Source organism: Vulpes vulpes, chromosome 3, assembly GCF_048418805.1.
Source record: "Vulpes vulpes isolate BD-2025 chromosome 3, VulVul3, whole genome shotgun sequence".
NCBI lineage: Eukaryota > Metazoa > Chordata > Mammalia > Carnivora > Canidae > Vulpes > Vulpes vulpes.
The window spans coordinates 53,435,505-53,458,477 of NC_132782.1; the positions used below are offsets into that span (position 1 = coordinate 53,435,505).

The window sequence follows — 22,973 nt, forward strand, 5'->3', positions numbered from 1 at the left end:
GAGAAAACTGGGATTCTAGAAAGCTCCTTTTGTTGGATATGCAAGATGGATAATAAGGAGCAGCTGGGAAAAGAAAGACCACATGGGCAGTGTACTTGGGGTCAGAGGCTGAGTGCACTGCTTTCTAACCACATAAACTTGGTCAGATCAGTTCCAGATATAAGCATAAATATATAGGATTGTCTACTTTACTCGAATGTGAGAACCTGCACTGCTTATCCTTCAGAGAGGTCCTGGACATGACTTGCAATGAGGCTAAAGTGATTCGTAAACTATGAAACTTTAGAACAAACATTGGAGATAAACGCACCAGGCTGGCTGGATGTAATGGAAACAAGAGTCAGTTGGTGGCCATTGGGATGAGTGGTTGGGGGTGGTAGTGAGTGAATGGTAAATCTCCATTTGGGGGCATCTTCCCTCTGGAGGAATATCTTGTTTCCTCCCCGGCACCTCCTGTGTCACCTGGCACAGACTGGGGACCAGAAGAAGATTAGGGTGTGTTAAGCTACTAGTTAGGAGTCAAAGACTAGAAATCTCTTAGGTCCCTAGTAACTTCCTCAAGGGAAAGAAAGAAATATAAAGCTAGCTTTTTAATCTTGAGCTTGAAACACAAACAGTTGAGTTACTGTTTTGCAGAGTTGCCGAGTAATTATGAAGGGCAAGGAAGAGTCCGTTTGCACAAGGTGATTGCTCAATGCGAAGGTCTTGCCAGTGGAGGTGTCCGGGAAGGTGCAAGCAGAAGTCAGCTCAGCTGTTCTCAGGAGCTGCTCATTGGAAGGTAAGCCATGGCCTCATGGAGAAGAAGAGTTAACACAAATGAGTGAAATGAAAACTGCAGAATTCAGACTAGGTTAGGAGGGATGAGAAAAAGCCATCTGGGCTTTCAGCCAGCCATAGGCTTCCAGTGGAACTATTTCACAACCCCTCCGTTCTTCGTGGGGTATGTCCTTAGAGTGAAGAGCCAGTAGGGGCAACTTGGGGGAGTGGCAAGTGGCTGGACTGGGCTCTGGAGCCCTGTGTTCGAGCCCTGGCTCCATCCCTACCCAGTGGTGTGACCCTCTCTTTCAGAGCTGGGGTCAGACCAGACTGCATGATCCCTGGGACTAGCTTTGGTTTCAGACTCCCGAGAAGTGGGGGATGGCCAGCCTGTCTCTTCAGATTGAAATTCAGAGAGGACAGCTAGTGTGAGTGAACTGACCTACAGCCCAGGGTGACCAAGTCCTGTGACCAGGCTTTAGCTCAGGCCATAATGGCAACATGGGGAATTTCAAACAAGGTCAGCTCGGGGCAGAGGCAACTGTGTGTGCCTGCCAACCAAGGCTTGAGGTTCAGATGAATCAGAGAGCTGGGAGCCCTCGAGGTCACCCTCATCAAGCTGTGGAGCTCCGCGTAACTCAGGAGAATTTCCCTGATGAGCTCCAGGTACAGGAGCAGTGTCTTCCTTTTGAGCCTGGGACAGCACAAGTCACTTCCTCCCTACTTCCATTTTCCTTCTGCGAGTCTCAGAACATAGGCACTTTTCCCCTCTACTTCTCCCACTTCCCAAGCAGATTCTCAGTGAGAAAAGCACTTGTTCTCTTGCACATACTTCCCCCTGACCTTTCTGGTGACCAACCACAGCCCTGGTCCAGGCTTTGAAGAGTAGGGTGTGGGGAATGAGGGCGAAGTTCACGAGCTAGTCCCAGTGGCTGCCCAGGCTGTGCCACGTGTCCCTGCAGACAGAGTCCCACAGTGAGTGACTCTGTCTCATTTCTAAAGAGCGACTCATTGCTTCTGAGCAGCTCAGGAACGCTAATGACTTTCTCCGGCCTTCCTTCCAGAGCCAGGGGAACATCCAAGTGAAAATCTTTACTGAGCACCTACTAAATACCAGGATCCATTTTCAGACAAGACAAAGGATCCAGAGGTCAGTCATAGCTCCTGCTTCCAAAAGGAGAGATAGGGAAAACCACTACAACACCATGCAGAATACGAAGATGGTCACACATTCAGAAAGACTTCAAATGAAGGAGAAGTGGCACTGAGTTGGGAGCTCACAGAAGGCTGTGATGACTTGAGACAGAGAACAATCGTGCCCATCATCTTTGTTACTATGGTCACTATTATAACCAACTTTAACTGAGCTCTTACCATGTTCAAGGTACTGTGTTAAACCCTTGTATAGTATCATAGTTCCTCTTCGTGAAAGCCTTTACCTCTTAGATAGCATCATTTTGTAGATAAAGAACATGAGGCTCAGAAAGGTTAAATAACTTTCCCAAGGCCACCCAGCTAATAGAAGATTAGAGCCCATGGTAGAAACCATACTCAAGTACGAGGGTGAGATATTCTCACTATAGGATAAACAATGACAGCTTGGAGTGGCAAAGCACTGCATAGTTTTGTTTGGACAGGGCAGCTACGTGGTTAAGATGATTGGGACTTAGGGCCAGTGAGGAGCTTGACCTTGTCCTGGAGGCTGCAGAGAGATGGAGAATCTGAGCAGGACAATGGCACAATGAGAAGCTGGCTTCAACTTAGCAGCAAGTGCAGGTGGGATGACAGCCAGTGGTTGGGCTGAGAGACTCGGCTATAGGATGGGGAGTTAGTTAGTTTACTATGTCAGGGTGGGGGGTGGTGAGGGGGAGAGGAGCAACTTGAGCCTGAACACCTGTCCTTAATTTCCCTGCTGTCACCATCAAGGCATAGTAAACAGAGAATAAGGTGTCTGAAGACAGCCTATGTTCCTCTGAGGTTCTGCAGGCATCTGGGATGCTTTCCTGTCGCTCAGGTCCATGACAGGCACCAGTGCAGTGACTGGCACTCTTTCCTCATCCACATTGAGCAGAGCATCCTCCAAATTCAGGCCTTTTGTACACATCCAACTCACACCCTTTCTCCATCACTCTCTTGTCTCCGCTCCCAACCCCTCAAAGCAGCAGAACAAATGAATCATAGAGTTCTTTTAATGGAATCCGGCTCTGAAGGAGAATGTCTGAGTGGAACCAAAGAGAGGATTCTGAGTCCCCATTCACCATCAAGAGATCAAACAGCAGGTGGATCACAGAGACACAAGGTGGAGGGCAGGCCGTGAAGAGCCCGGCAATGGCCAGCACAGTGATTTCTGACCTAAGCCCTGTGAGACTGCAAGTGGCACAGTCTCCATTCCCAGTTCCTGAGGAGTTTCCTGCAATGACTTTGGCTAAAGCCACAGGGATCCTTGCCTCAGCCAGGTGAGTTACACCTCTGCAACCATGTTCTCCTTGGTGCTTCCCAAGAGCTGTTTTGTCATCTCTTAGATGCTCTTAGCGGCACAGGATGGGATTTCCAGATCCACCTATCCCAGCACGGAATGCCATCACCACCGTAGAAAAATAAAGGGGCTCCTAGAGACTCTTTAATTCAATCTGACAGTGCCCAGAGTGGGAGTATAACTGACTGAGACTCACAGAAGGTCCTGTCTTCTTAGTGTATTAATTATAGAAACATATGTGCCAGGCACTATTCTAAGCACTTTGTAAGTTATTAATTTATTCAGTTCTCATAACAGTCCTGTAAGGTAAGTACCTTTGGTCCATTTTACTGATGAGAAAATGAGGCACAGTGATGTGAAGTAGGTTGGCCAAGGCCTCAGGTAGAGGCTAGAACCAGAACTGAGCCTCGGTAGTTTGGCTACCAGGTCCAAACTCTGCACCTCAACATCTGGTTACTTTTTAATCTAATTTCCAAGCTAAGACTCAGGCACGCCCACAAGAGAAAGGGAGATCAGAGCAAATCATTTCTAAAGTTGCACCAGGCTCTAACACTTTGTGATTCAGTGGAATCAGCAAGTGGTTAGGGCTTAGGCTGTGAGTTATCAGTGGGCTGTTGTGACACAAATCCCCTACGTCTGTTAATTTCACTGAGTTTGGGCATTGGCTTGCCACCACCCTGACCGTGAATTGGGTGGATCTACCGAACCACTGCGGGGCCCCAGATCTTCACACAGGGACTCGCAGATATTGCACCTGTTTGCCACCTCTACCCAGTGGGATTGTGAGAATAGTGCTCAATCGAAGCAAAGAAGTGAGATGGGGAAGTAACCATGAAGATTTGGACTACAAGGGTACAGTGATTCAGCGAGATGTGGCCGACAGGAAAGACTTGGCCCTAAGTGCTGGCCATGGAGTCAGAGGCTTCAGTTTCCTTAGCAAGGAGGGTGAGGCAGATGATTGGCTGTTGGCAATGGGGTTACTTGAGTGGAAGAAATATAATCTTTCTAGTGGCCCAAATAAGAAAGGCTCTGTATGGAAATACAAGCTCAAATTTCCTAGTTTGTTTAAACATTCAAATGGGATATAGCTAAATTCATGTGTGGATTCCGTGGTGGGAAGGTAGTAGATGTAGTGGAAAGAACACTGGCCTGGTACCGGGGCACCTGGGTTCCAACCCTGCATCTGCTCTTAACTAGGCGAGAGACATTCAGTGAGTCACGGACCCCCCCTTGGCCTCGAGTCACCTGTAATGGTGACTATTGAGTGCCTGCCATGCTGGGAACTGTTCTCAGAGCTTGAGTCCTATTACCCCGATTTTCCTTGAGGTTCCATGAGGGAGGCACTATGATTACTGCCATTACCCAGAGGAGGAAGAGGAGTCTCAGACAGACAGCCTAAGGAACTTACCCAAGGTCATACACTGGGCTGTGGAGCTGGGAACTGTTCACGGGGAGTTCAACCATCTCCCATGTTCTGAGACATAAACCTATACTACCCTTGTCCTTACAGAGAGAGGGTCGGTCTCTCTGGATATACTATTTTGAATATTTGTGCTAACTATGGTCCTTCTAGGAGCAGTGGAGGGCTTTGTTCAGCACAGAACTCTCGACTGAGCCAGTCTCTGCTCCCACATTTGTTTCAGCAGAGTCTGGATGGTCAGTTCCCCACAGACAGGGTTCCTCATTATAATCCTCGGTGATAAGCACTGTGCCTGACCCACAGTAGGTGCTCAATTAATACTTATTAAAAGGATGTATAGAAGAAGAGTTGAAAGTGGTGGAGCAGAGGAGCAGTTGAAGAGATGGGTAATATGAGAGAAGCAGAATTGAATCAGCTCCGTGGGGTGTGAGCTGGTCCAGACATTCTGAAAGCTAGAGGTCTTCACTAGGAGTTAAGATTTTGGTTTTTATTAATTTGTAAAAAGATAAATAAAATAAACTAATAATAATTTGTAAAATTTCTTTTAAAGATTTATTTATTTGAGAGAGAGAGTGAGAGTGCGAGAGAGCAAGCGGGAGCAGCAGAGAGAGAGGAACAGAGAAACTCTAAGTAGACTCCGCGCTGAGCGTGGAGCCTGATGCAGACCTTGGTCTCATGTCCCTGAGATCATGACCTGAGCTGAAACCAAGAGTCAGGTGCTTAACCCACTGCACCAGCCAGGCGCCAATGGCTTCTGGATTAAAAGCCACAATGTGGCACGTGATCACTCTGTAACAAACTCTCCACGGATGGAGGTGTCTACTGAAGCCTGCCCAACAGGGTCTGCCCGCTTTAGAAGGGTCTTGAGAGTGGGGCCCTCTTCTTCTTGCTGTCAGGGATGACTTGGGGAGGCCCTCAGCTGCTCAGGGCTGGGCTTTCCTCCTCTCCCTAACTTCCCCTCTACCCATTTGGGGTTGGGACTCTTATGTCCCTTCTCAGGTCCCCACCGGAGCTTTCCTTCCTTTGTAGGGAGCATATCAAGCTCTGGTCTTTTGTACCACCTGCTGCCCGTCACGCCTTACCTGTGCCCTCTGGATCCCATCCTCTGCTAAGTGTCATTTATCTTTACTCAGATGAACACCCCTGATGGTGTGCTTTTGGGTATTCATGTGCTTTACCCTGGGCAACTAATCACACTTTCTAGTGCCCTGGAAGACATGGTAAATGATGGGACTTTTCCAGACTGGGACAGGTTTATAAGGGAAAGATGGCTATTAACTGTAATGAACACCACCACTGGTACAATTGACAAGATATTTCCTCATCCTTTGTCTCACTGACTCTCATGTGTGAGGGGAAAGGACAGTGGGGGCGCACCACAAGGCCGCAAGAGGACACCTTGTGGTCCCATCTCTGCCAACAACTGTGCCACCTCTTTCTCACTTCTTCTTTTAATATGGCAGAAAGTTGACACAGTGATTCTGGGGCTTCTTTGGCTTTAACCTGTCCCAAGTCCAGGTATTAGGAGCTGAAGCATGGGTGGTCCAGGCCATTTGGACTCCACAGCATTCTTACATGATTGCATCACGTGGTGTTCTTAACCACATTCTCACATCCTTACCTTACATGGCTTCTCAGTGTGTGAGGTGCCAACCTGTCCTGGGACAGGCAGCACTTGCATCGCAGGCAAGGCACAGAGACTCAGAGACATTAAATGTACTGCTTGGGGTCACACAAAGCAAAATGGAGGAACTGGGAGTTAAACCCAGGTTTGATGGCCACCAACCCTTCCTGTGGGGCTGATGGGACCTCTTGGGAGCTATTAGTCTGCTGTGTGTGTGTGTGTGTGTGTGCTCCCTTGAGACTCAGGGCCAGATTGGCCCGAGGGAGTGACAGTTGGGCTCTGGGGTAACTCTACTCTGGGAGGACCTGGCTATTGTCACCTCCCAAAATCCAACCTCTCAGACTTTGCCCTTCTTCCACCCTCATTGAAACCAATTTCTTGCTTATAGTAGCTGCATGCCTGGTGTTCTCTATCTGACCTTCCAAATCCATCCTCCTCCTTCTCTATCTCCCGTCTTTGGGAGGCTGACCTTGTGGACATCAGTAGGTTCCCATGCTCTCTGGCTTCTGGTTGGACTCACTAATTAGGTGATCAGAGGGTAGGAAGAGAGAGAAGTGAGGATCTGTCTTTCCATATCCCCCTCTCTGCTGGCTATATGTTACCAGTGACTACATGTTACTCCCAAAGGCCATAGCTCCTATTGGTAGGCCTCTCCTGCAGCTTCCCAGCATGGCTGTTGGATTCTGGGAACTGCCTCTCCCTTTGTCCTTTCAGATGATGGACCAGTAGCAGCTGCCAGGTGTTGTTAGCCCCAGTGTGCATCACCATCTCTTGGTTTTCCCTAACCCTGCCCACACCTGTATAAATTATGCTTTAATTAATCTGTCTTTGGTCACCCTCTCTTGAGCGTGTCCTCTGCTTCATTCCAGGACTGTGACTGATACTACACGTCTCATTCTTCCTTGCTTCCAGTCTTCCATTTTTTAATAAAGCACTTCTGACTACAAGCTTTCAACATGAAAGTCTGCAGATGTTGCTCCTCACAATATTTAATCAGAAAACCAAACAAAGCTAGCAGGAGAAGCAAAAGTTTGGATTTGTATGGGGGTCCTGTAAAGGGCACTGAGTCTGGACCCAGAGACTGAAGACCCAATGTTGCTACTTACCAGCTTTGTCATCGTGCCAGGTCACTTGGCCCTTCCTTTACATACAATAAGAATCATGTTTGCCTTATCATTCCCATAAGCCTCTTGGGAAGATCAATGAGGCAATTGCCAGTGGAAGTGGCTTTCTGAGCATTAGGTGTTACTGTTGTTGTTTTTATCATATGCCAGCATATGGACAAAATCCTCAAAAGGCCATGTGCTTCATTTTCCAATGCACTCAGATTTCTCTGTCGCCTCTGTGCCTCCTGGATTAGAAGAGCTGGCATTTTTGGAATCCAAGATTGAGGTCCAGGGAGGATTGGCCAAGCATGGTCCCACATGAGCAGAGCTAAAAATACCTTTGACTTCAGTGGGAGCATCTCAGTCCCAAGGGGGCTGGGCCTAAGAGACAGGGACTGTGTGAGGAAAATGACTTCCATCATTCATCTGCTGGGGTTATGAGAGGGCAGGGAGAAAGTGGCTGTCACAGGCCATCCTTTTCAAGAGCCAGTGGGAACTCTGACTTGATCCCTCTGTGTATTAAGGTGGTTGGTGGGTTGGAGAGGATTTACCTTAACCCTTTGTACTTCTCTGTTAGAATGATATGGCTTAGAACTCTTCCTCATGGCCACACCTCTCAGGAATGCTCCCAGACTGCCTTGTAGAGATGGTAGGCACCCAGAGCCAGGGGAAGTAAGGAGGAGGTAATCCTAAAATCTTGATTTGGAGTTGATTGCAGAAGCTGAGTTCAATCCAGGAAGGAGAATCTAATCTAGAAGCTTTGGTTTAAGATTTCCAGGGGTAAGGTATGGGGAGACTCAATGTCTCAATGTCAGATCAGTGGTTTTGCAACCAATTCTTAGAGTTCTAGACCTTTGCTATTTCCAGTATGGTCCATGGATTACCAGCATCAACGTCAACAGGGTCCTACCCCAGACTTCTAAGTCAAATCTGCATTTTCACCAGATCCACCAAAGATTCACGTGGACATTAAAGTCTGAGAAGCACTATTTTACAGTCCCTCTGAAATGCCTGAGGAGGTCACCCATAAGTGTTCTCTGGCTATATATACGGGGTCCCAAAAAAGGTAACATGTGAAAAAGGGGTCCGCTGATGTTTGTGAAAGAAGAAAAAGGTCGAAATCAATGTGGTCTTTCCCTCCCTTTGGTAGAAAAGGAAATTGTGCTGAGATTAAGACTCTGTTCTCCACCTCTCCTTCCAAGGCCAGACCCTTGCCCGCCTGCCATTCCCCTGAGCTCTTTGGAGGTCTAGCACAAGCCTGCCACAGGAGACGCCCCATAAATCACTGGCCATGTCAGGAGACCAGTGGAACCTCACAATATTTCCCAAGTCGGCAGCTCCCAACTCTGGGGGTCTAGCCTTGACATGGCTGCCTTGAAGGCACTAAGGACAAAACAGTAGCTTGCCATGAGCTGAGAGTTTAGGGCTCAGCTTAGTTCTTTGAAAAGAGAAGACAGAAGGGTGCGGAGCTTCCTCCTCTGTAGGTAGAATTATGCAGGGAGCTTCGTGTTTGTTGTATGAGGAACAGCCTGGCAGGAGCTGAGAAGAGATAAGTCTACTTCCAGCTGGGATCTGGGCACAGCCTCAAGGTAGCAGGTTTTCAGGATTTCCAGCGGGAATGCTTGGCGGCCCACAGCAATATCTTTTGGGTTTCAGTTTGCTGCAATTATAAATATCTGTGATTTGCATTTCCTTTCCACCCTACCCTAGAGGATATCAATGCATTCTGCTATTACTTCCCCCCTGCCCCACCCTCACACAGGTCCCTTATAGGCAACATCCATGGCTTCCATTGTACAGAAGGAGAAACTGAGGTTCCCCACAAATGGGTTCCAACCACATCTGGGCTGATCTGGAACTGGTAAACTCTCAGAAGAAAGAAGTCCCTTAGAGTCCTATGAACATCAGTCCCAGACTTCCTGGCTTGAACTCTAGCCCCTCTTCATCCTGCATCCTACCCTCAGCCCAGACTGTCTATCCCTTTTGACCTTCCCTGAACCCATGGGTCCCCTAGTTATGTGACATGTGCCCTTCTCTACCCTCCTGTCTCTACACCACCAGATACACATCTGTGTCTTTCTCTGGCAACACAACTGTCTTTCTTTGATTAGAGCTGTCTGACTGTGTGTCTTCTCCCACCCTCACCTTTGCCAGCCTTCAAAATCTCAAAGGAAAGGGTGTGTGTCAGTTCCCCTGGTTCCAGCACAGTGCCATCGTCAGAAAATGCTCATGTGGTGATGAAGAGGAAGACAGAACATATGAGCTGGAGGATGAAGCAGAGAGACAGTGTGTATTTCATAGACTTTCCTGAGTGAAAGGAGCATTGCACAGTTCTAATACTTAGCAGGAGCCATGCAAAAAGGATATGGAGCAGAGGAGGCAGCTCCCTGATGAATAGTATCCCTGTGGTTGAAAAAGACTCTACACGAACCTGGCACTCGCTGATGACTAAAGACACTTGACTTATCTGAGTTTCAGGTTCTTTTTTATTTGACCTGAAAGTGAGGATATTGAGATTATTTCCCACCTAGGGTTGGGTTGTTATGAGGACCAAATAAGGTGTGGTGTATGTAAATATTTATTGGAGAATTGGCACCTCAAAGCCCCTGACACTTGTCAGCTGCTAGCAAGTAGGGGGAATCAACCTTTCTTCTCCTATGGAGACCACTGATGCCCGAGGAAAAGCAAGAAGGGCGACAGGCAATCCCACATTTGGAACTGAGTCTTTCTTTTGAGGACATGAATGCCCTGGACCTTAGGAAATGACTATCTAAGATTTTAAACATAATTTTTCATAGAAATGGGGTCTGATCCAATCCACACTGAATTCTTCCTTAGTTCCGATTATGGAACTTTTTACCAGTAATATAGAGGTTAGGCAAGCCCAGTCTCCAGGCCAGTGGTTTCCATTCTGGCTTCAGTTCGGAGAATAAGGGATGTGGAGTGGAAGAAGGTCTGGCTTGTGATCCTCAAGATCTGGGTTCATCCTCTGACTCACCTTGAGACCATAGACCATTCAGTCTTTCCCTTTGTGCTTTGGTTTCTTCATTTGCCCAAGGAGGAGACTGATCTAGATGCTTCATATGGCCAGTCATCTTAGATCTGATGTGGAAAACAGGACCCCACAGCCATCCTTTCTGGGCATCTGTATTTTTTTTTTCTCTCTATCTCTACCTGTCCTAATGAATGGGATTGGAGTTGAATGTGAATGAGAATAAACCCATGAAATCTTGTTTTACATATTCATAGTGGTTCCATACTCACCTTATTCTAGCTTCACCAACAGCTCAATGGGGGCAAATAAGGTGAATGTCATAATTCCTATTTTATAGACGACAAATCTGAGGCTCAGAAAGAGAAAGAGACTCAAGGTCACTTTGCTCATAGAGACAAAGCACTGCCTTTGCATTTCCAGTCCTGGTTTTCTCTGCCAGCAGCTCCCAGGACCAGAGGTAGAGACACACCTGGGTAGGTTCCCCGGGCCCAAATGAGTCTCTCTTGGTTCCACCCAATCTCGCTTCCTTGTCCAGGCTCTGACATCTTAGTCCTCACTCGGTCTTCTCCTAGGAGAGGGATGTAGAGAAGCTGAGTCCTCTAAGGGCTGCATTTTACCCCTCTGCACATCCTCCCCCATCCCGAGCTATAGCCCTTGTCGGGGTCTCAATGTCTGACTGAACATCCAGGGGAGGCCACGGGAGACTTAGCGCAATTATCCTCAGAGTACGCAGAGGACGAGACATGCACAGGAGCAACATAGGCCAAGTGTGACAGTGAGACTACTGGGCTGCACGGTTGACCTGCTCTGATGGGTTGAAGACAAGTAATTGGGCAGAAAGTCATGCACCTGGAAGATAAAAAGATAAGCTTCCAAAGAGGGGGTGGGGAAGGTCATATGACGTCTGCCATGAAAATGGGTGTATGAGTTATTGAGGAGAATTAGTCAAGGAGATTTGGAGGCATTTAAGCATCTCTGTTGAAATATTTCTCACTCCCATTCTTTCCCTCCACGTTCACTGCCACCACCCTCTCGCTTCTCACCCAGAAGGTTGCAAACGCCTCTCAACCCGTCGTCCTGCTCCAGTCTCTCCTGCTCCGTTCCACCCCCACAGGGATCTCACCTACCTGTTGAGCCATACGTCTCCACCTGAGCATGTGGCGCTGCAGATGAGTGAACTACTCACACTGCCTGCTCCTGTACTTTTCCATCTCCAGGCTCTGCTGGTGTGGTGGTGTGTTTTTTTTATCCCCCTTCTGCTTAACTACCCCTGGGAGTGCAAATCCCCCTTCATTCTTTCAGGACCACTTCAATGCTACTTCCCCCTAGGACGTCTTTCCTGGTCCTGCCCTTTCCCCTCTCCCACTGGAGTGACCCCTCACGTCTCAGCGTATATCATACCTGATGGGCTGGACTCCTCTGTTATTGCCGTCTACCTGGTATTCTACCATTCTAATGATCTCTTTGCGTGTCTTATCTTCCCCTAGACTGAGATCACCTTGCAGTCGGGGAAAGGGATCATTTTCAAGTTTGTATTCCTCAGTGTCTTGGCTGCTTTTTAGTTATTTGATGAATTAATAAAGACAGAAGCGAATGATTGCTTGCTGGGACAGGAGACAGAAGAGCTCCAGCTTCTAAGCTTCAAATAGGGTCCACCATTAAACCAAGCTAAACTGATGGTGTTGTGGTGAGGGAAATGCAAATAAATATACTCAAAGAAAGGTGAATCAGAAAGAAAAGAGCCTGGTACAGAAGCGCAACCCAGGGGACCAGGAAAATAGGAATGAGGGAAACAACAGTGTTTGTTTTATGCCTGGTAACAGGAGGAGTCAACAGAAGCTGGACGAAGCATCTTAGGGTGGGACCAGATGAATCATAAGGCTTCCAATTAACCCTTAAATGGCCTCATATGTCTTCCCCACAGTAGAAACATGGAAAGAAAAATGCTTAACACACTACTGACCATCAAGAGTTATTGAATTCATTCACATGTTAGTATTTACCTTGAGTCAGTCCAGTGAAGAATATTAACGTGGGCAAGATACAATTCTTGCTCCCTAAAAGTTCACAGTCTACTTGGTAAAAGATGGCATGGTAGCAAATAATCGTGACAGAGAACCTTGTCAAATGTGTGCATGTGTGTAAGAATGTGTATAACATGTGCCATGGCCCTCTAGAAGAGGCAACAGGTAATTTTAAGTTAGGGAAGGGAGAAGCAAAGACAGGGATGCAGAAGATGCTTTGGAGAACACATTCATGAAGCAGAGGCTTCCAGAATGAGCCAGGTTCTTATTGGTCTCCAGAAGTTGTATGTGACAAGGTGTTAAAGCCGGGAGGTTGTGCAAGGCAGGCAAACCTGACTGGGTCAGGGAACAGGGGACTACAATGCTGAGTTAAGGAGCAAGGCTGGCCTGTCTTTTCCAAGACCAATGGGTACTGAATGATCAGTGTTTAGGTCTTAGAATAACTAAAAAAAAGCCCCACAGTTTTGTGTGTGTGTGTGTGTGTGTGTGTGTGTGTGTGGTGAGCAGGAAGGCTAAAATAAAACTGTGAAAAGGAAAACCCTATTGGCAAATGAAAAGCACTTCCTTCTTATCCAAACTGAGTCTACCTGTTGTAGGTGGAAGGCAGGATTGAGTCCCTAAGGGAGGGAGGTCAGATTGGAAAGGGAGTCTCACTTCGGCCACTCTTGGCCTAAGGAAAGTGAAAGGCTGAAGAGAATGTGAAAAATGAGGACCTTTTTACTTTTGGCAGACTGTGTTTATTCATAGCCTCATCTGCATAGGTAAATGGGAGCGGTCAGCAGAACAGCTGCACCGGGGATGCTCTAGCAGCGGCAGTGGTGGGGAGTCCCCAAAGCCACTCTGGGCTACCAGTGTGCTGCTCGTGCCTAAGTACGGAAGAAAAGAGGGAATAACGTGATGAGAGATTGTCAGAGAGGAAAGGGACCTGGTGTCATGTTGGCTAACTCCTTTCTCTTAATGTGGGGGAACTAAAGTCAGGGGAGGAATAGGCTTATCCACGGTCCCACAGTCAGTGACTATTGGGACATTGGCCAGAACACATGTCTCCTGACTTGAGGGCCAGTGCTGCCTCCTATCCCCTTGCAAGATGGAGGTGGAAGAGAAGGACCCATGTGGGTGAAGAGAGCCTGAGTACCCCTGGGTACCCTATGGGACATGCTGGCCCTTGTTCCTGACCACCTCATCTTTCAGGTCAGCTTCTGTCTTTATTCTGCTCATTGTCCGAGCCAATATTCTGCTGGGGCCACAGGAACAACTCTGGGGGGACTATGTCCTCCATAAGAGAGACATTCACAGTTTCCATGAATTGGGCAACCTGGCTTTGTTTTTTTTTTTAAGTTTAGTGAGATCTTTTAAATCTCTCTAATGTTGCTTTTGAGGGCAGAAAACTTACAGTCAGTCATCTCTTACGTGTGAAGGATTTGAATGGCAAAAAGATGAGCATTAAGAAATGTATGCTTGTTCCACAAATTTAACTTTGTTTTCAAGAGATGTTTTTTAAGTTTTTTTTTTAAAAAAATTATTTATTTGAGGTGGGGGGAGAACACAGAGGGAAAGGGAGAAGCAGACTCCCCGCTGAGCTGAGAGCCCAATGCGGGTCTTGATCCCAGGACCTCAAGATCATGACCTTAGCCAAAGGCAAATGTTTAACCAACTAAGCCACCCAGGTGCCCTTGTATTTCAAAGAGATTAACCCCAGTTTTATTTTAGGTTTTTAAGGTGATTAAGCTGGGAGACAGCTATGCTCTACTAAGAGCGCTAACCTTGACATCAGAAAGCCTAGTTGCAATCTCCAGCTCTGCTGTTTCCAAACCCTTTTTAAAATTTTTATCATCAAGTCAATTTATCTCTTTGAGTCTCAATTTCTTTATCTTTAAGATGGGGATATTAAAATCTACTTTATTAATTTGCCTATTTAAATTCATTGAACAGGGGACGCTTGGGTGGCTCAGCGGTTGAGCGCCTGCCTTCGGCTCAGGGCGTGATCCTGGAGTGCCAGGATCGAGTCCCACATTAGGCTCCCTGCCTGGAGCTTGCTTCTCCCTCTGCCTGTGGCTCTTCCCCTCTCTCCGTGTCTCTCATGAATAAATAAATACAATCTTTAAAAAAATAAATTCATTGAACAGATATTTTTTGAGCTTCTATTACATGCCAGGTGATGCTCTAGAGAGTGAGATAAAACCATGCCCGAGACAGCTGAAGTCTCTGCTCCCTCAGAGTTTGTATTATATAAACTCTAATAAAGATTAAATGGGATAGCATGGTTCATAAGCTTAGCACAGTGCCTGGCAGGTAGTAGCTGCTTAATAAATTACAAAGTCAGAACTCTCACAACCTCAGGTGCGAGAGGAGCTGTTCTAGTTTAGTGGTGCCATTAGCCAGCTGGGAGACCTTGGAAATCTCTGGAAACCTAAGTGCTTTCCAGCACCGCTCCTTAGCTAGTGTGACCTTCTTGAGCACAAATGTCTGGGGATCTGCTATGTTTCAATGTTCTACCGTTTTTCATAGACAAGAAACCTCACTCATGTAATTTCCACACATATAGGGTCAAGATCCGGGTCACTGACCCCGCCAAAATGTCTATCAAATGGTCCTTGTCCCATGGATCAGGTTCAAGATCTGAAACTAAATTTCAAACTGTTCCTTCGTTGCTTGCTTTCTACTCATTAACTTGCCTCTGGCTATCAGTAAGCAGCTTAGCTGAAAATGAACAAAATTCTGATGAAATCTGCTCTGTCCTTAGATGAACCTACTTTCACAGAGAATGGGGGTGGGGGAGTTAGTGACTAATAATCATGGTCAACGAAATTTCTACCCAATTGTATTGGTTCATCTGAAGGGTAACTGGTAAAACTCCTTTCCAGGGACGGTATGTTGAAGGGAGTTGCAGAAGTGGATTTGGGTGTCAGAATCACCACTGGTTAATTAAGTTCAAGCCAGAGAATTGTAGACACAGAGGAGAATAAACAGCGTTTTGTTCAACCTCTTTAATCCTACAGTTAAGAGAACTGTGGTCCATTATCCACAACAGCCGAGACATGGAAGCACCCTAAGTGCCCATCAACAGATGAATAAAGACAATGTAGTATTTATATACAATGGAGTATTTTTCAGCCAGAAGAAAGAAAGAAATCTTGCCATTTGTGACAACATGCAACGACCTTGAGGGCATTATGCTAAGGAAAATAAGTCAGACACGGAAGGACAAATACTGTATGATCTCAGTTGTATGTGCAATCTTTTAAAAGTGCCAATTTATAAAAACAGAGACTGGAGTTTGGGGGATGAGAGAAAAGGGGAGGTGTTGGTCAGAGTATAAACTTCCAGTTCTAAAACAAGTAAGTTCTGAAGATCTACTGTACAGCATAGTGATTATAGTTAATACTGTATTATATACTTGAAAGCTGCTAAGAGACTAGATCTTAAATGTCCTCACCACAAAAAGGAATGATAATTATGTGACGTGACAACAGGTGTTAGCTTACGCTATGGTGGTAATCACTTTGTGATATATATGTGTACGGAATCAGCACCTCAAACTTACACAATACTATATGTCAATTATACCTCAATAAAGCTGGGGAAACAGGGTGCATGGGGGGGGTGGAAGAGGGTAAATTTGGTGTTGGACATACTGAGTATAAATTTTCCGTTTGGTATGAAAATAAAGATATCTAAGAGGCAATTAAAAATGACTGAAGGAAAGGGAAGGAGGGGGGTGTTAAGAGAGGGTGGGGGGAGAGAAGGGAGAGAGAGAAAATTGTCGTCTAGAAAAGTGTGGTCTCTGGCCTCTAATATCCACCTGCTAATTGGTAGCAGATACAGTAACACAGTCTTTATATAAAAAGTCGCAGAACCCAACTAGAACCTAGGTCTCCTGATTTCCAGCCAGTACTTGTTCCTTTAGCCTTCTCACAGCTGGACATGCCACAGTATATTCTTTTTTCAGAATTTTGAAAATCGCCCTAAAATAGTTGTTGGCTAAATGTGATCTCTCTGCTCATGACATTGACTTCAACCACTAATTGAGGTATTTAAATGTGGCTCTTCACTCCAGGAGTTCAGAGCAGGATGTAAATACCTGAAGGGGTGTAAAAAGGAAGACTCTTCAGATTTATTGTGTGAAATCTCAAAGGCAGAGATAGAGCCAATGCGGATATAATAAACAGAAGGAAGTATTATTTAAACCTAAGAAAAGAGGGATGCCTGGGTGGCTCAGAGGTTGAGCGTCTGCCTTTGGCTCAGGGCATGATCTCGGTCTCGGGATCCAGTCCCACATCGGGCTCCCTGCAAGGAGCCTGCCTCTCCCTCTATGTCTCTGCCTCTCTCTCTCTCTGTGTCTCTCATGAATAAATAAATGCAATCTTAAAAAAAAATAAAAATAAAAAAACTAAGAAAGACCATTTTGTTGTGCAAAGATGTCAATAGCTGGAATGATTTGTCCTGAGGGAGTGAGCTCTTGATCACTAGAAGTGAGCAAGTGGATATCCATGAGGTAGCAGTTTGGGTCAGGTGACTCTAAGATCTCACATGTCTTTAATAAACCCATGAGTAATTTATGAGTATTTATGGCAACCAAATAATTCTTTCTTAAACCCTTTTGTGCCTCTGCACCCCCAAACAGTGACTATCTCTTGGTTTAAAAGTTTGCTCTCTACTATGCAATGTAATATTTCCTTTTATTTTCTTTAAACTATGAGGTAAGGGAGGCTGGGAAAGTTCTGTTTTTCTGAGATTTGCTGGTTAAGCACATAGCTCCATTCTATCAAGTTATTGTCATATCTCTCCGGTCTTCTATTTTTTTTAATATTTTATTTTATTATTTATTCATGAGAGAGAGAGAGAGAGAGAGAGAGAAAGAGAGAGAGAGAGAGAGAGAGGCAGAAAGAGAAGCAGGCTGCATGCAGGGAGCCCAACGTGGGACTCGATCCCGGGGTCTCCAGGATCATGCCCTGGGCTGAAGGTGGTGCTAAACGGCTGAGACACTGGGGCTGCCCCAGTCTTCTCTTTTTTTGATTAAGAAAATCTAATCTTGTTGTCTATCCTTTTCCAACAAACTCTGTCATATTGATGATTTGAATAATTCTCTGTCTTTCCCCTGCTTCCCCCAATTCCACTGAGTTCTTCTTGAAGGTCCACGAATAGAACCACTACATTTCTCCTGAGCCCACACACTGCTTTCATTTGAACGGGGGATAATGCCTTTCCATCTGATTACCATACTCACTCTGGTGAGACCCAACATTCCCACCAGTACCTCAGCGGCAACAGCTCCCAGAGTTCAGTCAGAGCTGATATCAGTTTCTGCCCTACCACTTACTATGCGTGACCCTGGACAAGTCATTTCCTTTGCAAAAAAGAGGAAAATGATACTTTAAAAAATTGCTAAGAGACTCAAGAAAGTATGTTCAGTACCTGGTTATGTAAGTGAAAGGTAATAAACCTAAATGCATTTCCTGAATTGTGATACACCAGAGTCTATCATTCTATAGAGACGAGTATAGTTTATACTCAAGAGCAGTGCTTTGTATTTGCCCAAACTTAAGCTTTGTTGTGACTTTTTGGTATTCTCCTGAGTGCTCTGTGTCCTGAGATTTAAAATCAAGGGACTCCAGTTTGTATTCTTTCTCAGTGACTTATTAGCTTTATGATTTCGGGTCATTAACATCTCTAAGTCCATTTCCTCTACTGTAACACTGAGATAATAGAAATACTTGACCTGAAAACACAGGCTTTGAACTCAAATCCACTGAGGATTTGATCCTAGCTTCATCAGTTTCTAGCTCTCTGACTGTGGATGAGTGGCTTAATCTTGCTTGGTTTCCTAATATAGATATAGAAAATAAAACACCCACTTCAAAGAATCACTGCCATAATTCAACGAAACAACCATGCACAGCATCTAAGATAGCCCCTGGGGGTCACACACCACATTCTTAACAATTAATTGTGTTCCTCCCCAAATCACAGAGTTATCTAAATGTTTTGCAACTTCTGAAGGAGTGGGCAGATAGTAGAAGCTATTGTTTTTTTGTGCTGTTTCTTTACCTCGAAGCAATACCATGTAGTGGAAAGAGCATTAGATGTAAAGTCCAACTGGGATTGAAATGATGAAAGCTTTGATTAAACACTCCGCTCTCTGAGGCTTGGGTTCCTGGTCTCAAAGAGGAACAATGGAGTGTGCCTGGATGGCTCAGTTGGTTAAGGGTCTGCCTTTGGCTCAAGTCATGATCTCAGGGTCCTGGGATGAAGCCCCATGCTTCTCCCTCTTGTGCTCCCCCTGCTTGTGCTCTATATCTCTCTCAAATAAATAAATGAAATCCTTAAAAAAATCAAATAGGAGAAAACCATTTCCCCCCCACACCCTGATTGGAATGTCCCTGAATAGGTTCCTGTTGACCTTCTGAGAAATCAACCTGGATGCTATGCGACTCCCGCGGTTCTTTTGTCTTTAAGCGGGTTTTTTTTTCTTTACCTTTAAAAGATGCCTGTAATTGCTAATCGGGGCTCTCTTCCTCCTCGGAGGCGAGGCGGAGAGCCCGTTTGCGCAAATGTTCAATAAACCCTCTTGCTAATTAAAAAAAAAAAAATCAAATAGGGGCAATAGACCTTTCTCTGCATATCTCACAGGGGCACCTTGAGCATCTGGCAAAATACTAATGATGAAACCAGTAAGGTCTGAAAAGGAGGCACCATGATGACTAGAAATGTTCAGTGACATTTATAAAAGTGGACGTTTCCCTACTTAGTGTCCCTTTTTCCATGTCTTTGATTAAAACATGGATGAAGGAAAACCCAATCCGTGGTTTCTACATTCTGGAGACCCCTTAGTTAATAATACTCTCTATCTAAGGAGGATATATACAGTCTGAACAATAGCTCCACATTTCCACCCATGACTTACTTCAGAATTCTGGGGTTAAAAACCATCTGATTTGTTTAAGGCTGCCCATTCCATTTAGTTGGTAGGTGGTGGGGAGGAGCCACATAGCATGGAGGCTTGACTTGAGAGGCAAGAGATTTGAACTCTTGATCCAAATATGCTACTGATTTGTTGGATAAACTTGAGAAAGTCATTTTTCTCTATGGCTCAGAACTTGAAGGAGTTGGATGAAACGATATCTAATGTCCCTTCCAGCGCTGTCATTCTGTGATTCAAAACATGCCATCACGCATAGTTCTTTGTGGCAAAGTCCTCAAAGAGAAATGCCAGGGTCATGGAAACATCTGATAATGCAATTCCTTTTCCTCACCAGCATTCTGAGGCTCTCCTTCAAATAAATTCTGAACACCCCTAATTAAGCATAGAGGCTCCGTGGAAGTTGGCAACTAGAATGGCAACTGAGACCAGGCAAGAGGTCAAAGGGGGTATGGGAAAACCATTTGTATTGATTTTCTATTTGTCAAATAAATTGCAAAAATACCCATTAATGAAATTGAGTAAAAACGAAAAGGAGGAAGATATTGCCCTGCTTGTTTCACAGTGCTGGCCTGAGACTGTGAAGGCCTCATGTAGGAGAGGCTTCAACCATAGAGACTACTGAGTTCCATCCCGATGGTGTTCTCCTGCTGCATGACCTTGGGCAGGTCTAGCTCCCTCTTTAAGCCCTTATTTTCTCCATCTGCTAATGAGCATCTTGGACCAAGGCAGTGTTTCTCGAAGTGTAACGTTCATGTGAATCATCCAGAGATCTTGTGAGAATGCAGATTCTGATTCTGTGCATCTGGAAAGGGTCCTCAGATTTGAACAAGCTCCTAGGTGCCACTGCTACTGCTGGCCCTTCACCCATTGACAAGCAGAGAGCTGGATTATTTTTAAGGTCTCTCTCACTTTTTTTTTTTTTTACTGCGAACCCCCCCACCATGATGCAAATAGTCCCCGGTACTAGGGTTGGAAGCAGAATAGGAAAAGCTCTTTAGAAGGCATGCCCTCTAGATCAAAATACCTTTTTATTGTAGACAAGTAAGAATAGCATTTCTAAGCCTGGGCTTAAGCAAGAGGGAAGGTGGGCACTGGTACGGAGATAGGGTCTGAAGCCTGAGGCAGTGTGAATAGATACTAATGCTTGAAAGGCAAGGAGAGGAGCGATGCAGAAAGTTGACTTGAGGCAGGTAGAAAAGTCAGGGAACAACCGTCCGCAGAAACCATGGGTGATGGTGTTGGAAATAGTCACAGAAAAGCAACAAAGAGCTTAATGCTAATTCTGCAGAGATGCATGGTTGGCCCTGCATTTTACAGATACTATCTCTGTACCCTCACAGCATTCCTGCGAAGCTTCAGAGCAACATTAGGGCTCTCCCCATCATGAGAGGGAACTGGGAGGACGGAGGAGGGCATGAAGGCTGAGTGTCCTCAGAGACAGGAGCCCCTGGGGTCAGTAGACAGAGCCTCGGCAGTGACATCCCAGTGACTGGCCTGGGGCCTGGTGTGTCTCCACACACACTTGGGCTTACCCTGCTCAGGTTCTCCCCATGTCACCCCTTTGGAGCCACCCGTGGGCAGCGGTGTGGGGGAAGGAAAGTATTTCAGCACAACCTCGGTTTCACTTCCTGCCTTGAACACAGAGAGTCAAATATAAATATCAACCTCAGCAGCTGCTACTCTCACCCCTCTTCTCGCTATTACTCCCAAGGCCCAGCTCACAAGGCAGGGTGCCTGCAGCCTGTCACTTTCCCCTGGTCCCATCGCCCTTGCACCAGGCCGGCCAGGTGGGTGCCTGGGGCAGAAATGAATCACAACCACTCTCTGACTCTCCAGCCAGCCGTGCCGGGTGGCCCGCGCCTCACTGAGCGGGGGAGGCTGTCCTGACCAGTGGCCCACGTTAATCAAATTAAACCTCATTTACGGACCTGACAGGCCGTCAGCCCATCTGGAGAGGCCACAGAATGCACGGTCAGCACTCGTGCTCTTGGAGTCGGGGCGGGTTCATGTGTGTATATCTATCCCAGGAAATGAACTAAAATCACCAAAACTTTGAATGTGTCTTAAGTCAGGAAGGCCGTGTGGCGTGATAGAGTAGGCTGGAGTGGAAGACCAAAGATGGGCTCAAGTCTCTATCATGCCATGAACGGATAAAACCTTCTACTCATCTTCAACCATAAGAACTCCTCTTTGAACACTGGCTCGTTTTTGGTTTACTTATTTTATTTCTTCAGATGTTATTTTAAAAAACAAAACAAAATCCAAGGCATGTATGCGTAATCCTCCTGGCGCTCAATTTCTTCATCTTTAAAATAATGACACAAGCCTTGCTTCTCTTCTAGGGTTGTTATAAGGAATGTAGGAGATGTGTGATGTCTCCTTCTTTGCCTACTGAACACGCTGATTGACTTGTAACAGTGTGTGCCAGTGTGCATGAGAGTGTGTATGTGTGTGGATAAAAGAGATTAGCAAATTGAAAAGTAGTACTCTGAACTCTTTTAATTACTCTATGTCTTAACAATGGTACAGCCATGGCCATCTTAGACACAGAAAAGCTCAGGGGTTGGTAAAACGGTTTCACTGGACTCTTGAAACAGTCATTAGAAAGCAGTGTTTGGGGATCTCAACATCTATGTGTTAACAGATCAAATGTTGTCAAAATATTAGGCTCATTCTCCTTCTTGATCCACTTATGGCCCAACTAGATATTTGTGACTTATTATGAAATACCAAAGACAGATTACTAAGCAGTTAATTCAGTATGAATCCATTGAACAAATTATATATACACTTTGACAAAAAAAAGACTAAAAAAGGATGGATGTTCAATAAAATACTAACTACTGGTATAATCTCTGGATAGTAATTGGGTCATTTGAAGTTCTTTCTTCATGATCTCTTTTTAATCATCCAAACTGGATATGATAACATCAGAGACATGTGTCTCTTAAAGAACACAGATTTTTGGAGTTCTTCGTTTTCTCCTTTTCCTTAAACACACGTGTCAGGTGTCCAGTAGAAGGAAACACAGGCAACAGAGCTGAAACAGGTCATCATGGATCCATGCAGAATAAGGCTCTGGAGTTAATTATTTTCCTAAAATCTGATTCTCAAGAGTAAGTGATTGATTCCTATGTTTGTCAGTCTTTCATTTATTCACCCATCCTGCCATTATTCATTCACTTGGCCATCAAATAGTTATTGGACTGTTATGCAGTGTTGAGGGTGGGGAGTAGCATGGACTGGTTGTCAGCAGATTGAGGTTCAAGTTCTACTACCACGTCTCTGAGGCCATGAGTCCTTAGTCCCTTTGGGCCACCTGCGGCTCCCTACTCTGTAAAATGGGACTCATGATAAGCATGAAAGCTCTTTGAGAACTCCACAGTGCTGAGCAGGGAAGGAGTTTCTGTAAAGCGCCAAACACTATGCCAACAGCCAACAGTGCAAGACAGAAAGGTAAGTCATATGGAACCTGTGCTCTTGAGAAGTTTGCGCTAGTGCAGTCTGCTGGCTCAATGCCAAATCCAGCAATATAGGGCATGGGAAGAATGTCTTCACTGGACGCCAGGAAACTTGCATGCAAGTTTAGTCTGGGCTGCTGACGTGATGTGTGACTATGAGCTGCTCAATCTTCCCCTCTGACTCTTGAT

The 22,973-nt window shown here is 45.6% G+C and overlaps 1 long non-coding RNA gene across 5 annotated transcripts in view; it reads left to right on the forward strand.

Moving 5' to 3' along the window:
• The first annotated feature begins 647 nt into the window (after positions 1 to 647).
• LOC140598217 (uncharacterized) overlaps positions 648 to 22,973 on the forward strand; it is a 36,073-nt gene continuing 13,747 nt past the window's right edge. For 3 of the 5 annotated variants that reach the window (XR_012000418.1, XR_012000422.1, XR_012000419.1), the window contains exon 1: positions 22,254 to 22,779. This is a non-coding gene — a long non-coding RNA (uncharacterized lncRNA). Of the gene's footprint in view, positions 779 to 1,763; positions 2,141 to 2,918; positions 3,213 to 22,253; positions 22,780 to 22,973 lie in introns of those variants that run through there. The other 2 variants (XR_012000420.1, XR_012000421.1) reach the window with 2 other exon arrangements.